The sequence below is a fragment of the Manacus vitellinus genome, unplaced genomic scaffold (assembly GCF_001715985.3).
Source record: "Manacus vitellinus isolate BGI_N305 unplaced genomic scaffold, ASM171598v3 scaffold_1_pilon, whole genome shotgun sequence".
In the NCBI taxonomy this organism is placed as follows: domain Eukaryota; kingdom Metazoa; phylum Chordata; class Aves; order Passeriformes; family Pipridae; genus Manacus; species Manacus vitellinus.
Window position 1 is genome coordinate 28,010,897 of NW_021939396.1, and position 14,142 is coordinate 28,025,038.

The 14,142-nt window shown below is 44.3% G+C and overlaps 1 protein-coding gene across 3 annotated transcripts in view; it reads left to right on the forward strand.

Moving 5' to 3' along the window:
- The first annotated feature begins 972 nt into the window (after nt 1–972).
- The window catches only part of ZNF704 (zinc finger protein 704), an 86,712-nt gene continuing 73,542 nt past the window's right edge, over nt 973–14,142 (forward strand). For all 3 annotated transcript variants that reach the window (XM_029959210.1, XM_029959211.1, XM_029959212.1), the window contains exon 1: nt 973–1,077. The gene's annotated coding sequence lies outside the window, so the exon portion shown is untranslated. The remainder of the gene's footprint in view (nt 1,078–14,142) is intronic.

A 14,142-nucleotide genomic window follows, 5' to 3' on the forward strand; every position in this document is an offset into this window, starting at 1 on the left:
TCCTCAAGTCACTTCTTGCCTGGGAGAAGAGGCCGACCCCCAACTGGCTACAACCTCCTTTCAGGTATTTGTAGAGTTGTAGAGAGCGATAAGGTCACCCCAGAGCCTCCTCTTCTCCAGGAATAAACACCTCCGGCCTCTCCTCAGCCGCTCCTCGTAACACTTGTGTTTCAGACCCTTCACTAGCTTCGTTGCCTTTCTCTGTACTCGCTCCAGCCCCTCTATGTCCTGTCGGGCACTCCCGGCCCTCCTGCCGTTTAGACAGACCCGTCGCCAGCAGGGTCGGCCCGGGCCCCGGTGCCCCGGTGGGGTGCCCCGGGTCCGGGGCGGGTGTGTGTCGGGGGCCGGTGCCGCCCGCAGGGGAGCCCGCCCGCTCCTGCGGGCGAAGGCAGCGCGGTCCCCGCCGCCCCGCGCCGCGCCTGGCGGCGCCGCGGCCGCCGGGAATCCAGTCCGGGTTTTGACGCCGGGGGACCGGGGCGGCGAGGAAGGGCGAGCGGGATGCGGACCGCGCCGCGCCCGACAGCCGGGCCGGGCCGGGCGGGCCAGGGCCGGCGGCAGCCGCTTGGGAAAGGAGAGACGGAGAGCGCCGGGCAGCAGGTGGGCGAGCGGCGCAGCGGCCGGCCGGCTCGGGCCCGCCTGGCCCGAGCGCCCGCGGGCCCCATGGCCGCGGCGCGCCCGCCGCACACCATCCACCGCCGCCCCCGGTGAGCGCCGCGCCGCCCCTTGGCAGCTCGCGGGGCCGCTGCCGCGCGCTGGGCTGAGCGCGGCGGGGGCGGCCGGGCGGCCCGGGAGGAGCACCATGCAGGCGCGGCGCTTGGCCAGCGCTCAGCATGGGCAGCCGCGGCTGAGCGCGGCCGGCCGCGCAGGTGGACGCGTCCGGCCCCCCAAGACCCGAGAGCGCCTGGAGGCCGCCCGGGCGGAGGGCTCCGGCCGCGGCGCTGGAAGAGGAGGACGCCAGACGAAGACGTGGTGGGTGGAGGTGGAGGAAGAAGAGGAGGAGGAGGAGGGCGGGCCTGGGGACGCGCCGCCCTCGCGCTGACCGGCCACGGCAAGGGCCTCCTCCGGGGCAGCCTCAAGGTGCGTCGCCGGGAGGGGGGAGCGGCGGAGGGCCCTCTCGGGGGTGCGGAGCCGGGGTTGGGCGCGGCGCCGGGCCGGCCGGGTCCCGGACCAGGCCGGGTAAGCGGTGGGGGCGGCTGCGGCCGGGAGCGGGAGCTGGAAGCGGGCGGCGCTGGGGGGCTGCGGGGGCGCTGGGGCGGACGGGCCGGCATCAACAAGTCCCAGGGGAAGCGGCTGTCCGGCTCCGGGGGCGGCCAGTGCGGGCGGCGAAAAGGCGGCTAAAAAGCGGGCGGGGAGCGTGGGGCGCCACCGGTGTCTGAAGAGGTTTGAGCATCGGGAGTGAAGACTTGGCTGGGTGAAGCGCGGGGCTGCCGGAGGTGGGAAGGATGTTCATCCCGGTCGTGTGCGCAGAGGTGTTTTGGAGAGCCGTGCCGTGCGGGCTGCCCGGGGTGGCCGTGGGGAGGAAGGAGACCTGGGTGGGCGACCTCTGGAAAGTTTGGGAATGGAGCGGTACTGTACAAAGGCCCGATTCAGATCCCATGGAAGCGTGCGCGGGCAGTGCGCGGAATTCGGTGCGTTTGGGAACAACCTGCTGGACACACCCCCGGCTGAGATCCCGCAGACTTAGGCTTAATGATTTTATCAGGGAGAGTTTTCTGTAATTATTTTCCTCTTGGGATAACCAACGTAGTAAGATTAAGTCTCTGTGTGGTTCTGTGGAGAATTCATGTGATAGGTGTGCAGTGGTTATGGAAAATGGAAGTTTAAAGGGCATCCATTTGAATAACTTTTTTTTTCTGGGTAATGATTCTTATTTAACCAGAGTTCAGGGTTAGCAAAGTAGTAGTGCCATATTACCATTGGGGTTTTCCCTGTACCCACAGTTGTAAAAAAAAAAAGAAAAAAAGGAAACAAATTCAAAACAAAGAACACATTAAAAAAATCTGTGAAGGAAAGTAGCAGCAGAAATACAAGTTATCTCCATATTACTTCAGGGCAAGATTGTTACAGTACTGACAGAATCAATGCAATGCCATTGGGTCCTTGGAGTAGGATGAGTTTGTCAGAGGCCATGAGTTGTGGTTATGATGTGCCTCGGTCAAACCATCCATGGTGCTGAGGCCTGACAGGCTGGAACAGCTTGGTTGCTACAAAACCTTTTGGCACTTGACTGGTAGCCTTAGAATGAAGGGCACCATAATGTGCTTCTGATCCCATCCGTCTCCCGTTTGTACTGAAAGTCTTAAGGGGAAGAGGAGACTTAGAGGAACTTCCTGTGTATAACCAGTATAAAAAAAAAAAGTTAAATTCTCAAGTGGAGCACAGTAATCTGAATTATTAACTGGATTACATAGGTACAATCTGCATATAACGTGGGCTGTCAGAGTGCACTGTTCTCTTTGTCAGCCCTCAACGTGCTTTCAAGTAGTAGGACAGTTAAAGGTGGCTGGTATTTCTGCCTTACACTTAGGAGTGTGTGTGCATGTAGCAACATAGTTCTTGCATGTATTTACTTCCTTGGACAGTAAACCTACCTCATAGATGTGATGAGTGGAGTAATACCTATTAGGCTACTTTTAGTGTACGTAACCAACTCTCCAGTTATTTTTGGTAACCAGGTGCACATAGTTACCCTCTTTGGAAGAATATGTCTAACTGTCATGACCTGCTCGGTTTCTGCTTTCTCTGTTTATACTTTTGAGTACTATAAACTAAGAAAACTTACAATTTAACATTGTAAAGAAATTATCTTTGGTTTCTGTGTATGTCTTTAGGGATTGTTAGTGTGGGAGTATATAAAGCCTAATCTGAGTGTTCTTCCAAGTAATTTTAAAGCAACAGATTAAACTTGAGAGAAGCAGGCATAAAATGAATGCAGAGGTCCAACCGCAGACTGTGGGAGGGTAATAGGACTGGCATGATCTGGCTGTGGTTTGTCAAATGAGATACCTGCCAAGTGGAGAACTGGTGTGCAATAAGCAGCATTTGACTCGCGGACCTGGCCTTCTGAGCTGGGGACTGGGAGCAAAAGAAGCTGAAGGGATGTCCACTACTGAGAGAGGTTGTAAATTGTTGCAGTGACCAGTACTCTTCAGAACAAAAGATGTCCTGAAAAGCTTTAGAATTTAATCAGATTTGAAAGCAAAGGGATCTGGGTACTGATTTTGCAGCGTATGCTATCTGGATAATGCAATTAAAAAGCATCACACAGAGTTCTGGTGTGCGGTGTAGGTACAGGTAATTCACACATATACTTGATGTGTGTGCCCTTGGGTGGAATGGCATTTTAAAGCTAGAGGTTTCAGGGGCTCTTGGCAAAGTCACTTCTGTGGACTGGCTGTGATACAGGGATGAATGCATCATAGGTCTGTGATGGAATTAATATTGTTAAAAGGTGCGTGAGAATTTGGTCCGGTAGTCAAGATCAAAAAAGTAGTTGTGCCATTAAGGCTTAGAGCCATATTGTCTCCTTAAAAAAGAAGTCCACTGTGTGGCTGCACCACTGGTAGTCTTAAACATGGGAACAGAAAGAGAGGAAGAAGTACTTTATAAAGATGGATCTTATTTCTCCAATTTGTGAAGCCTTGGAAGGAGAGAACAGATATGGCAGAAAAGAGAGTAAGAGAGACTAATAGTCATGGGGAATATACAAAATTTGTTTCTTTACATTGCTGTAGCCATGTAGATGTCCAAGTGGAGAACAGTGGAGAACATTTTTGTTGCTTTTTCGCTCGTGCTATTTGACATGTTGGAAGAGGCATGAGTGTGCTGTGTGTGGCTGGTGGGTAATGGCAGAATAGCCAGAGAGTCTTTGAGAGCCTGTAAAGCCTTGTTGAGAAGCGCTGTGTTTTCCTACTTTGTCAGAACTAATTCATTATTCTGTGTAGAGAAACAAATAACACCAAGGTGCTGATTGTACAGACTCATTTTGCACGTGAAACTCTTTTTGTGCTTGCTTTGGCTGCATTTGGATTTCCAACCATTTGAAACTAGGTGAAAAAAAAAGTGTAATTACCAGTACTTTGTTTTGAAGCATGGATTAATTTGCAGTCCTGTTTAGTTCATCTTTTGTATGAAGCCTAGTTCAGATGCCACAGACAGCCACGTTAGTACCATGCTGGGGCTAATGCACCCTGTTGGTGCTGGTTTTGTTGATATGGAGAGGAAGTTTTGAAGTAGGATCCATCAACAGCCTGCAATGCTGAGTTTATCAGGTACTTGGATGAAAGCCCCATTGCAAGTAGCAGAGCTATGCTAATTTACGTGTAAACCACTAGAGCACTATGACTGAGAATTTAGGGTAGTAGTGAACATGGGCTTGTGATAACATACCAGATTGTTGCAGTATTTTCTCTACTGTTATAAATAGTGAAGAGATTAATGTTTTCTTCTGTTTAACCTAGTTGAGCTGCCACTTTATTTCCAGCCCAATTTCTGTCCACAGGCTTAGAGAGTATGGACAGAGGACATTCCTAACCCGGCTGACTGTGGGCACTGCTCCTGTTTCTCACCTGTTGGAGTTACCTATTCCAGATATTGGCTTGCTTGTGAGCACCTCTTGGTAGTTTAGAAGGATCAATTTCCCACAAATGTATTTATTCTTACAAATATATAGCTTCCAAAATCATAGGAAATGATTAGATGAAAGGTCTGAAAACTAAAGGCCCAGAGAGCTGTGTGGTGATGCTGGAGGAATATGAAAGCCCAAGCTGTGTAAGGAAGACTTTAACTTCACACACGTTGGGCTCACAAAGTGAAATTTGTGACAGATACACAGTACAGAGCACTTACAAGTCTATGCCATAGGGTTCAGAGTAAGGGTGACAGATGTTGATAGGAGTTTAGTCCATAAAAAAGTGTGCTTTTGGACATGATTTTTGTGGTTTGTTATGTTTTGGGTTGATTTATTTGCCCTCTTTTTTTGTTTGTTTTAAAGATAGAGACATCTGCGTGGTACATGGCATGCAGAAGAATCTTCAGAGTTTGTGTGGAAGAAATCAGTTGCCTGTTACTTATGTGTGTTGTTCGACTGCGTTGAATTTCCTTTGTGCTCCTTGCCCCTTTTCTCTGCATTCTTTCTAAAACCAGGTGTGAATTCATTGCTGTCCTTTAAATGAAATTTTCAGCTTTGCTGTTTGAATGGACTATAGGCTCATCGTGAATAAAACAAAGTAAGGTTTTTTACTTGATTAACAAAGTGCTATTAAATTTCCCTTTCATATGCGTGTGCAAATGTATTCTAACAGGCAGTTTGCAGAATGCAAACTTCAAATACCAGATTTTCTTAGTGGAGGAGATTCCTCATAAGACACAATAGGAACTTGCACACTAACCTAAGAGTAAAATCAAATGTTCTCTCTCAGACTAATAATGATAATGTTATTTTTATGAATACTACCAGTTATTAGAACACTGGAACTCACGTTTTGATCTTGGAGCAGGATCCCGTTAGGTTAGGCTGTGTACAAACTCAGAACAAACATGATCCTGCTCTACTCTCTTCTACAAAGTAGAAGAGTAACATGAGATATGAATGGATACTGATGGACTGTGAGGAACAACTAAAGAGTGAGACGAGAGTCAGATAAACACCAGCTGCTTAACCATAATTTTGTAAGTAGATAAACTTAATTAATTTTTAAATTTCAACTGTAATTTGGTTTCTTACAGTTTTTGAGTGAAAACCTGCCTGGTGAAGTTGGTGTCAAAGATGCATTCTAGATTTGGGAATTTTTTTCTTCCTTATGAAATTTAAAAAGTTTATACATAGTATGGATTACTGAAGGCAGAGCTGGGAGTGGTGAGATTGTAGGATGATATTCCACTCTCCCATAATAAAGAATGAATGGGAGTAATTTGTTGAGGACTTCTTATGTAATTTTTGTTGTTGTTCAGACACAGACCAAACATAACCACTTTGCCCTTAAAAGGAATTGTATTAGAAAACTGTAACTATGCAAGAATAAAGGTGAATCCACAGACAGTTTTGATCCTTATTTGTTATATTCTTTTCAGTCTAGAATGAGTCCAGTTGAGAATTATCAGTTGGCAGCCTTCAGGTATGCAGTACATACCAATGGATAGAGATGTGCTACTCTCTGTTAATCACAGAATGTTTAAGCTGGGAAGGGACCTTTGGAGATCATCTGATCTCCCTGTGGATCAAGCAGTGTCCCCTAGAGCTGGCTGCCAAGGACCACGTTTGGATGTGTTTTTAGTATCTCCAAGGAGGGGAGACTTCACAGCCTCTCTGGGCAACCTGTACCAGTGCTTGGTTGCCCTCACAATGAAAAAATGTTCCCTGATATTCAGAGGGAACCTCCTGTGTTTCAGTGTGTGCCCGTTGCCTCTGGTTCTGGAACTGGGCTTCACTGAGAAGAGCCTGGCTCTGTGTACCCTCCATTCAGGCATTTACAGACATTTACAAGATTCCCCTAAGCCCTCCCTTCTCCAGGCTGAACAGTCCCGCCTCCCTGAGCCTTTCCTCATAGGAGAGATACTCCAGTCCCTTAATCGTAGAATTATAGAATGGTTTGGAGTGGAAAGACCTTAAATATCAACTAGATTCAAGCCTCTAGCCATGGGCAGGGCTGCCACTCACTAGACCAGGTTGCTCAGAGCCCCACCCAACCTGGCCTTGAACACTTCCAGGGAGGGGGCATCCACCACTTCTCTAGGCAGCCTGTTCCAGTGCTTCACCACTGTCTGAGTAAAGAATTTCTTCCTAACATCTAATCTAAACTTGCCCTCTTTTCAGTTTAAAACCATTGCCCCTTGTCTTGTCACTGTCTGTCCATGTGAAAAATCCCTCTCCCTCCTTTTTATAAGCCCCCTTAAGGCACTGGAAGGCTGCAGCAAGGTCTCTTGGAAGCCTTCTCCAGGTTGAAATCATCCCGGTGGCCTTTTGCTGCACTTTGTCCAGTATGTCCATGTCTCTCCTGTATTTGGGATCCCAGAACTGAACCTGTCATTCCACGTGTGGCCTCTCCAGTGCCTGGTAGAAGGGCACTTTCCTCCACTTGCTGTCAGTACTTTTTCTGACACAGGCCAAGACACTGTTCAGGTTTTATTGCCACAGGGGCTCATTGCTGGTTCATATTCAACCAAGTGTCCACCAGGAACCCAGGGCCTCTTCTCCAAAACTATTTTCCAACTGAGTGACCTCCAGCATGCACTGGTGCCTGAGGTTATTCCTCTCCATGTCCAGGACTTAACATTTTCCCTGACTGAGGTTCCTGTCAGCTTCCTTGAGGTTCCTGTTGGCGCATTTCTCTGACCTGTTGAGATCTCTCTGGGTGGCAGCATGACTGTCTGGTGTATCAGCCACTCCTCCCTGTTTTGTGATCCCTTCTCAGGGATCAAGGTGAAGCTGACCAGCCTGTAGTTTCTTGGATCTTCCTTGAAGATAGAAGTCACATTTTTTTTCATCTGAAAATTAAGCATTGAGAAAGTGCTTTTCATGGGCTGGTAATTAACATTTGTAATGTGTCCTGTGACAAGTGTGGATGCAGAGACCATCTGTGCGTTTCTTGATCCTGTGCTCTTGGATCTTTCTTCAGATCCAAAGTTACAGAGAAGCCTGAATCCTGTATATCGGCTTTGAACCCTCGAGTCCTACTCTGTGTTTTCCCAGCTGCTAGATTATAAATTCCAGTGTTATGAGAGCATCAGAGATCTTCTTAAACTGTGGGATAAATCGGTGTCTCAAAGATGAGAGCTTTGCTGCTTGGGCAGCAACAAACAGGCTGGTCCTTGCTGGTGTCTGCTCTGTAAATACTGCTGTAGATCGAGCAATGATGCTTTTATATTTTTCCCCCTCAGAATAAGAGTGGCCACTGGCTTTATAATACTTTCAAGTGATTTACTGAATTGCTTATTTCTAAAAATAGTGAGCAGCCTGACTACTCCTGCAGCTTAAGGCCAGCCCAAAGACTACAGAAGGACGGCAGGCTAAAAGGGAAACTCTTAGTGTTTTTGTTTATTTACAAAAATTGAATGAAAATTGAATACAAGGTGAATGAAAAGAGCGTTCATTGGCTCTGTGATCAGCTTCAATTTCACAAACTTGTGTTCATGTTTTTCACTGTAGCATGTTGTGGAACAGAGCACGTAGCAATTGCTGAACAATCTGTGATGGGATCACTTTCACTGCTCTGGCACCTTGCCAAACTTTCCAGTCACAAATGATGATTGCAGTGACATTTGTCTCATTGTATTAAAAAGTACATGTGTGGGTGGTATTTGTTGTTTGACAACAAAACTAATGAAGACAGGAAACTGAACAACTTCTGTTGCTTGAACCTTGGATAAAAGCACAGATCTTTTTATTTGTATTTTTGCAAGACATAAAGAATCCGATTTCCATAAAATCCTGACCCAGCTGAAGTTGATGGAAAAGTCCGGCTAATTTAAGCGGATTTGGGATTTCAGCCCAATTACTTAACCACAAGTGTGAATCCATTAGTCTCCTAAAACCTTTCCACAGCAGTCCTAATGATTTTTAAGTGTTGCTTCAAACTATAGAAGACTGTTATGGTCACTCAGCACAGAATCAGAGGGAAGGTAAAATGCCTCCATGATTAGATACTGAAATGTGAATTTCTGTAGCTGATTGTTTTACCGTCTTTAATGTATTTTTGTAACATTTTGGATAAAAGGTTATTTGAACTTCAGATGGGCAGTGCTTTTATGACAAGCGGTCGTAAGACTGGATGGTTACTTAAATTTTATTTTTTGCTTCAGCAGATAAAGTGGCTGATGCCTACCTCATATTGACATAGAGAGCAAGTTGTGCAGTCACTTTCTATAAACTGGACTTGGTAAAGTTGGTGAGCTAAACATTTGAGCCAACCTGATCTCTTATGTATACATAGATATCCCTTTGAAATGGCAGAAAAAATTCTTTTTGAGTCAAAAATGCTTTTTACCTCATTTTTCTCAACAAGTTCCTTTCTTTAATATAATTATGACAAGTTTGAGTACTGCCAGAGGGGAAAAAAACCCTGTTTTTTCTACTTTAAAATACTTTAAAGATGCAGTTCTTGCTGCTCTTAGGTCCAGGTTAGTGGTGGTTCATAAGGCCCTGGAAAGCAGTCCTTATCTGGCTTAGAGCCATATGGAGAAATCAGAGAAATGAATAAGGGTGAGCTGGTGTTTGCTAAGGATTTATGTTGACATTTTGCTTCAACATGTGTGACCACTACTGTTTCAGACGATTGTCCGTACTTTTGCAGAGCAGGAGAGAAGTGGTTGGTCTTGAAGGTGTTTCTCTTTCCATGCTGGTAGGTCCAGCTGCTGGAGCAGCAGCCTGAGCAACCCAGAGTGCTTTGTGCCTGGGCACTGGATAAAGTGTTTTCGGATTTGATGTTTCATCAGTTCCAAAAAGGGTATTCTTCTCTCTGTCTTTCTGTCCTTCCTCCAGCCCCCAGCCACTCACTTGCAACCTTGTGTTTGTGCCAAAATTAGTTGTGTGCTTTTGAGGGCACTGAAACAGTGGGAAACGTGCAGCAGAGCATCTGTGGATTCTTTAACATCTATCACTTAAGGTGGGTCAGCGAAGGGCTTGTGAAGCGTTTGGATAGTGCAGAGGAAAAGGTGGGATATCACAGCTAGGACATGCATAGGGAGGAAAGAGAAGGTTAGAAATGGAGCGAGCCGTCATCCTTTAGAAAACAAGCTGTGTGACAGTTGAACTGTGCTTAACTTTGGGCTTGGTGGTCCTTCAGGTTCTTAGTGAAGGCTCTTCTCCCATGAGGTGTCATTGCATCCCTGTGGTGGTTTGAAAGAGGGCTGGTTTCTGGAGTGGTTAAGAAGAAAAGATCGCATTGGGCCTCTGCATGTTTTTACTAGTGTTATTCTGTTGCTTCCAGGGATAATGGGCTGTAACTCTGTGATACTATTTCTTTGCATAGTCAGACCCAAAAATAAACTCCTTTTTTTGGCACCTCTCCTGCTCTGAACAGGAAAACTGCTACATTTTTTTTGTCTAAAGTTGAACATAGATTTGGGAGAATCTTTTAGCTGAAGGCAGTGCTTCTTGCTTATTCACCTCCTCTGAAGGATTGTGCTTTCTACTTCTAGGCTCGAGATCCGATAGAGGAGATAAGGACATGGACTTAATTCTGATCTTGTAATACCTCCTCCAGGCTTTCAGCATCGGGATCAGCCCTGGCCCTTGAAACTTTCATTCACATCACCTGTTTCATTCAGAAGTTACAACAGTTGGATACATCTGTGAACTACCTTGGTTTAATTTCTCTGAAATCCCGTAATTTAAACAAACAAATAAAAAAGAGCAAAGTCTCTTTATTCCTAGGATGTTAAGGCAAATGGATTACTTTTCCATACCCTTTTAAGTGATCTAAAATCAGCAGCTTCTCATCTCAGATGGCTGCTTCCAAAGTCAGACAATAACTTCTGACCTCAGAAATACCACACCTGTGTATCTTATTTGCAAGAGATCTTGAAAATAAAGGCAATCTGGTTTTATTTTCACTAGAGATATCCTGCTATATGTCTCTATCCAGACAGGAGGAGGGTTTTCAAATGCAGATGATCCAGTGAAGGTTTTTTTACTGAGAAGCAGTGAGGCAGCATTTCCAAAGCCTTCTGCTAAGTATGGGGAATTCCCTACTGCCTCTTCTCTAATCTGATTTTTGTGAGCTCTACTTGCCTGATCCTGAGAGAGATTATAGAAGTGATAGTATTTCTTTGAGCTGCTGCCGTCCTTACTGATCCCAGATCACCAGCAAATGTAAAGAGAAGCAAGTGGAGTTTCTTGTATGTCTTCAGCAATGGTCTTTAAATAGTTTAAAGATACTTTATTTCCACATGAAATTCAGGAAGTAAAGGCCATATTGATATATCTATTCATAAGACAGGCCATATTACAAGGCTGTATTAAGCTGCATGAACTGTTGTGTACAACTTCCTAATCTAGACAGAATCAAAATTAGGGGCAGCAGAGACAGTAGGTACTTCACTAATGGGTTTTTGAACCCTCTTTGCATCTCTTACAAGTAGGAAAAATCATCATTTTGTAGAAAATAGATGTTCACAGGCACACAATAGAAAATACATGAGGTTTCAGAACTTCAGCCAGTGCAGTAAGAACACCTGGTTTGATGTTGCTCATTAATTGCAGTTTGTAATTACAACTAGTAATGCAACCGAAATAAGAACAAAAAAATTTAATTGAACTTCCCTGTTGTCCCAAATTAGCATGCTTAGTTTTGTCTCCAATCCCAGGTTTTTTTAAACTTTCCCAGAGGTGACCAGGTGTATCCTTCTCTTTTCTCCTTCTGTGCTCTTTGGCCAGCCCAGGGCAGACGTTTCCAGGCTCTCTCCTTTCCTGTGTGTGCCCACAGGTTACTCTAGTGGCACTGAGCATTGCTCATGTTGCTTTTGCTGCTGGAGAGGTGAGGGAAACCTGCTGCCTGGGAGGCACCCTTCCTTTCCGCTTGCATGGCCAGGCACGTAGGTCCCTGTGAGAAAAAATACGTGATAATTGGTTTAGTTCATTTTAAATACACTTTTTTGTGAAACCAGTAATTGGGAAGGCAATTATGGCTGCCCATTCCTGGCTCACAAGTCCTTTTTAGCGTGGTGGAGTACCAAACCCTCAATGGTGAGCATGCTTAGCAAATACTGAAGTGCAGCAACAGCATTGCTAAATAAAAATGAACCTGTTTTTTGCAACTGTGATCCTTCACTTTCCTTCTGTTTAAGGCTTTCCAAGGTAGCATCTTAATTTTTATATGTTTAGAGTTAGTGTGTTTCCAAGGCATTTGTTTTATTTAAGAAAAGGAAAACAGGGCTGAAATACCTGTGCTGAGATCCTGCCAGAGATGCCAAGCCTGGGGGCCAACATCCAGTCCAACCGAGGTGGCCGGGTTTGCAGAGCGGTGACCACAAGTCATCCCCTTGCATGTGCAGCATATCCAGAATACAGAACATAGAGTTATTTCTTTGAGACTTAAACATTGCAAGCAAATTTTGAAGATACACACATTCAATAATTAGTATTAAAATTTGTTAATTGTTACTAATTGGTGTCTGATGATCTTAGAAGTTATGTCATGTACTTTTCTGTGATGAACTTGCTATGCCTGCATATGGGATGGGAAAGGAAGCTGCAATACTTTCACATCTTCATCCTTTCGTTTATGTAGTGGAGAGAAAAAGGCTTCTAAAATATCTCTGAGTAATTTTTTTTAGACCTGAAAATGGTATATGGGAAGGACCATGGATTCACAGTGTTCCTTGCCATCTCCCCCTGTAATCTTATTAAGACCTTTCTGTCCAGTTTTAATAAGATTTATGCTTCTTGTGCCAGTTAGTGCAGAATTTCAGATGTCACAAGATTGATCCTTGTTTTATTTGGGATACAACAGGTACCTGCATGGGTACTGGATTTCAAATGTGAAAGTTTCTGTCATTCATCTGGATAGATGCTCTGTAACTCAGAAACACCTTAGACTGGTGCTGGGTTACGCAATTTTCGAAGATGAGTTAGATTTGACCCCGTAAGTGCTGACATACACATGATGATGATGGGAGGGTAGAAACTTCTTGCTGACTCCAGTTCTTGCTGCCTAACACTGTATTGTGAATCCAGGCAACTTAAAATGCTTAGATTTGTATTTTAATATCTAGAAAATATGTTCTATGGGTGGTTTGCTGTATTCAGTTAAATGGTGAAGATATGGACTTCGTCCTAGCCTGGTTGAAATGAATAGTACATTACTGTACATTAATGTGTACTATATATTGTAAAGAACACTTATAGTGACCTTAAAATGCATTATCTTTTATATTGTTAGAGACCAGCAATTTACAAATGCTTAGAGTGATTAGATTGACATGGTTTATGTGTAATGAGCAACCACTGGTGAAGCGAGTAATTAAATGCAAAGTATACTCGAAAATGTAATAATACATTGAAATTCAGGGCAGATTATTTCCAAGCATCATTATGGGAATCTGTCTTATCTCTTTGTGTTCCAGTATGAATGGAGATTTCTAGCAAAATGGAAATTCAATGCATTCTTTCCTTCCAGTGAGGACACTGTTTTAAAATGTCAAAAATTAGAACCTTTTTACATAAAGAATTCTGTTACAGGAACTTAAACTGGAAATACTCTACAAAGTAGTATGAGTGAATCAACCTTTGTCCTTCAAGGGATTTAATTTAAATATTTTTTATTTGCATTTAATGTTGGTAGCAAGTTTGGTGTTCCTCATTTCTGCTTGTTGTGTTTGGCTGTGAACTTTACTCCTGATTTCTTTCTTTTTGAGAAAAGGGGCTTATCCTTGTCCCTAGAACATAGCCTGGCTGTTCAGGCTGGCCTGAAAAGGGTCTTGCAGTTATTGAACTCTTGTTTTTGCTGAACAAATGTATGTCATGTTACATACACGCATTTCATTATTGTTTCCCATTAACAGACTAGCTGAAATATATTGATTCCTTCTTTTGCTTCCCCCACTGAGCTGCATATTTGTTCTGCAGTGGATCAAAAATGTTGCTAAAGCTGCGTTAAAAAAAAAAAAAAAAATCCTGAGCCTTTTGTTTTCTTACCAGTTGGGAGTTTTATTGGCAGTCCCTAACACTTAGGATGCTTATATCTATTTCAGAAAATGGAAAGAGATGGTCAGAAAGCCAGAATGGAAAAACTGTTTAAAAAAAACAGCAGTTATACAGCAGGTTGGCTGGCGCTAAAACATCTTGTAGCTATCGGTGGTTTTTTAACTGGTGTTTAATCAAAATAGTTTTTTGATGGAATTAGACCAACTGATTACATAGTAAATCAGATGGAAATCAAAAATCCTCATCCTAAACTTTAACATCTATGAAGTGTTAATATTGTGCATAGGCCTAGACTCACAATTAAGTTAAAATTATTTATCTGTTGACAATGCAAATATCCAAAATTGGAGCAGTGTGTTGAGTGATTACTGTTGGTGGGGTGGGTTTGGTTTTTTTTTTGGTATGTGTTTTTTAATTAGCATGCTCCCCCCTCCCCCCTTTCCCGCCTCCCCCAGGCTGGAAAGCAGCCAGTGTGGCTTGTGAGGCATCTTGCTGTTTTT